A 4,346-nucleotide genomic window follows, 5' to 3' on the forward strand; every position below is an offset into this window, starting at 1 on the left:
CAATATCGTGCCTGCGCGATTCAAAATTTGAATATTAATGGCGCATACAAGCATGGGGCGCCAGCTGTGGCGCTCACATTAACTGAACTACCACAGCAGATAGCACCCCGTTGTGGTGAAGTGTTTGATGAAGCACGACAGCTTATGGAGATACGTTTACACAGACAGCGTGGCCATAGTAAATTTGATCCCACAAGTATGGCTCATGCACGGCAACTATGAAAAAGTTTAGGGATGAGCACAATGGAATAAGTTCATCAACACACGAACATCCCCAGGCAAAGCAAGTTCATCAACAGAGGGTGTATTCAGACAGGTTCAGTTTATTCAGGTACAACACAACTGAACTACTTGATGCTATGTTAACCTGCTGCTATAAGTCATTCTATGCATAATCTGAAGATGTCCACTAAGGATGTTTTGTTATACATGCACGACAACTCATGAACATTCAGGTACAAGCACACATAAACTACTCCCTCCGTTCCATATTACTTGTCGCTGATTTAGTACAAAGTTGTACTAAATCAGCGACGAGTAATATGGAACGGAGGGAGTATTTCATAAGCACTAGCCAGATCAAATCTTCATCCTGAGCTCAGGCGCTTTGTGGCAGTTGTTTTGACGATGCCCTTCAACTCCACAATTTTTACATCTCTCCGGCTTCCGAGGCTGTTTTAGCACGTCTCCAAGGTCAGGGCAGGTTGTCCGCTTGTGACCTTGTCGCCGACAAATCATACAGAACCTTGTTCTCTTACTTAGCCCTTCATACGATGCCTTTTCTTTGCTTGTTATAGGCCTTCCTATTTCCTTCCTCTTGGCTGGAGGTAATAAGCATGCCATCATATTCCCTGATTCATTAGCTGAGTTGACATCATCGTTCTCCAATACCCTCGCCATTTTGACTCCCACTCCTACTTGGTCACCTTCTGCCTGAAACTAGTTCACAACCAGCGCATTTTCAGCCATGCGGTCCTCCAGTTCAAGGTCGTCTCTGATCTCCTCAAATGGTTTCATTTCTACAGCACAATCTTTGAATAATTCAACCAGTCAATCGTAAGCCTGAACACTGGCGTCCCCCATCCATACAAGCTCTATTGCGTGCATGTACATAGTGAAATGCCTGTCACTAAATGGATTGTTGCTATTAGCATTGTCCTTCTGGTACTGGCTTAGATGTGGAGCCAGGATGTCCAGGGCGTCTCCGGTCCACCTCTTCACTATGTGTTTCTTTGGTATTTCTGTTGTTCGGATAAAGTCAATAACCTACATCCAACAACTATTTGTCAGAAAAATGATCCAAACACGAAACAGTTCAGCAATATATGACTTGCATTCCATGTCTGCACACAGGATTACAAGTACCTTCAGAGTGTGGTTGCGCAGCAATCCCATGTGAGAAAACTGGCCACATTCATAGTCAAATTCCTCTTCACCGTCCAGCACTGTCACCTTGTACGAAATCCTGCACCACTTCTCTCTGCAACATGCATCCGTATGGATTGCGACATATAGCTTCCCTTTCCCAATCTCTTCCACCTGGTAAGCACCACACTCGTAAACTCTATGCCAAACTGCTTGAACATTGCTCAGGTGTAGATCTTGTTAGCATGCCTTTCAGTAGCCATGTTTGCTCGTAGAAGAGGCCTCCCCTGCAAAAACAATTTTATGTTAGACATGTATTGCACAGCATGAAACCAAGCCACAAATTGCCATCGCAAGATAAAAATTATTACAATTCTCGTCTGCTTCTCCTCGTAGTTTTCTTCCGCTTCCCTCTCAAACTATAGAAGCATGTATTTCCTCATGAATATGTGCATAGGGCACCCCTATGGAACGTAGTTCTTCAACATGTGATTTGCACTTTCACTCCGCTGAGTACTTGTCATTTTTTGCACAAAACACACCTTTGAAGTAAGGCTTTGCCCATTTGTGACGGATCTCGTACTTTTGTGTCATGTAAGTATGTGTCTTGAGGTTATACTTATCAATGAGGAACTTCCAGGCTTCCTCAAACTCGTCGATGGTCAACATGTGATTCACAACTTTCAGATGACATTCACATTAAATCAGAGACAGAACGGCAAAAAGTGGCACAAGGTAATATAGGACACCATACCGCACAACCACAAACTATCTCTTGCATACATTTTGTCCGAGTGTGCCAAAGCTGGTCCCTATTTTTGGCACAATGACATTGTCACCCGGCACCTCAGCAAACACGCGGACTGATTTTTTCAATGCTGTCATACTATCCGGGCATGGGGCATGGCCTGGTGCAGCAGCACCGATCCTAACTCTGCATTTTTTTAAAGAAGTGTGCACAATCAGTTCACTACACTGAAAAACAGAGGGTTGCAAAATTCAGGTTAACACCTCCATTTACCGTATGTGTCTCGTTTTCCCCATGAATTATCAGGATCAGGACATTTCCCGGAATATATATCACATTTACGCATTCATGAGTCCCGGCAATTTTCTATGTTGCAAGTTTCAGTCTAGAAAAAAAACACAGTTCAATGCTCACTTTACGGTGTTCATATCTGTAGGATTTTTCTGTTTCCATTTGGACATTCTGCAAGCATACGGAATCCAAGCTATTCCTATCATATTAATTTTATACTAATGCACACACATGTAGCAGTGCTATAATTACGGACGCAAAATTTCTTAGATTCATGTCTACGTTCATGCGGAGAGAGCAGAACGCATACTTGCATGTCAATCCAGGCGTTTTTGGATCAATTTTCTCAATGGAGTGTTCAGATGTTTGCGCCTTATCTGCACTCCCTGCCTCCGCCGCCACTGCCGCCGTAGCACAGATCTGCGCGTCCGCACTAGAGGAACTTGCCGGTGGCAAATCGCCGCCCGGCGGCGACACCATAGGATAATGCAGAGGCTGCAGGCGTACGCTCCTGTCGTTTACTTCCTCTATGAGAGTCCTGCTGCGGATGCGCACGAGCGGTACAAAAAATTAGATCTTTAGGCCGTCCAAACCAAAAACGCCGCCGAGAAAGTACAACCAAGCTCAGATCTGCTTTAGATTCCCCGCTTTATCAAAATCAAATCGCAGAACACAAAGAGCACACATGGACAGATTTCGCACCTGTTGAACGGCTGCATCAAGAACTCCATCCGCGTCGGAGGAGAGATTCACGAACCTAGAAGACTCGCCGCCGCTGCCGCCGCCTGGGCACCCCGATAGTACCCGACCGACAAGGGCGACATGAATGAGCCAGCCATATCCACCAACCCAGTTCTTCATTTACTCCAGCCCATTGACGTTGTTAAGGCCAACTCCACCGTCTGACCCTAAACGGACGTTCATTTTGTCCGGATTTTGTCCGTTTGGGTAGGGCAATGGGGTCGTGTCCGGGCGTGTCCTGGGATGCGGTGGCCGTGCGCCCAGCGCGGCCGCATCCGTTTGCCCCATCATGTCCGCGTCTATTTTAAGAAAAGGAGCAACTTTCAAATGCCAAGCCCTAGTTCATCAGGCCAGTGGCCCCAGTTCATCACGCCGGCAACAGAGCCAGCTGCCTACACGTCCATCGCCGACATCAGCCAGCGGTCGGCAACACAGCCAACCTCCAAAATAAATAGTTGTCCTCGCCAGCAACACAACCAGCGGCCGGGAACACAGCCGGCCTCCAAAATGAATGTTTTTCTCGACGGCACACAACCAGCGGCCCAGCGGGCGGGCGACACCCATGCCAGCCTCCAAAAAGAACGGACACGGCCGATCGGACGACCTAGCTCAGGCCTTCAGCGTCGATCATCTCCTTCTGCCTGGCCTCGAACTAGGCCCTCATCTTCTCGCTCATCTTCGATAAGCCCACGCTCATGATCGCAAGGGCCACCTCCTTCGCTTTGGTGGCGGCATTGGTGGCCTCATGTCGAACTGCCTCTGCCTGGCCTTGACGTTGTCGGCCTCGATGTCGAGCTGCCTTTGCTGGGCCGCCTCCTCCATGTCGAGCTGCCTTTGCCGGGCCGCCTCCTCCATGTCGATCTTCCTCCTCTTGACTGCCTCGTAACATCCCAAATTTTCAATTTGGAATGTTATACACTAGATCATCATTGCATATCATATTTTATTGCTTTTGGTTTGATCCTAGAAATTCTACGCAACTCAAGGACCCTCGGAGAGAGTTGGGGATTTCGTTATTTTCATATTTGAGTTTTCTCAAATTTTGAAAATAGGATCATTTAATTTTATTTATTTTATCTTCAATTATTTCTATTATAAAAATATGAGAGAGGGAATAAAATGACTTTCCCAAAAATAAAGAAATATTGAGGATTTAATAAAAAAACAAATAAGATTTTATTTTGGAGTTTTCACTATTTTA

The 4,346-nt window shown here is 46.2% G+C and overlaps 1 long non-coding RNA gene across 1 annotated transcript; it reads right to left on the minus strand.

Annotated features, from left to right (window-relative positions):
* Positions 1-288: 288 nt before the first annotated feature.
* Positions 289-3,273, minus strand: LOC123112192 (uncharacterized). The gene is made up of 5 exons (XR_006455267.1): positions 3,107-3,273; positions 2,715-2,945; positions 1,737-2,299; positions 1,366-1,652; positions 289-1,266 (listed from the first exon to the last, which is right to left on the minus strand). It is a non-coding gene; the product is annotated as an uncharacterized lncRNA (long non-coding RNA).
* Between the last annotated feature and the right edge of the window lie 1,073 nt (positions 3,274-4,346).

Source organism: Triticum aestivum, chromosome 1B, assembly GCF_018294505.1.
Source record: "Triticum aestivum cultivar Chinese Spring chromosome 1B, IWGSC CS RefSeq v2.1, whole genome shotgun sequence".
In the NCBI taxonomy this organism is placed as follows: domain Eukaryota; kingdom Viridiplantae; phylum Streptophyta; class Magnoliopsida; order Poales; family Poaceae; genus Triticum; species Triticum aestivum.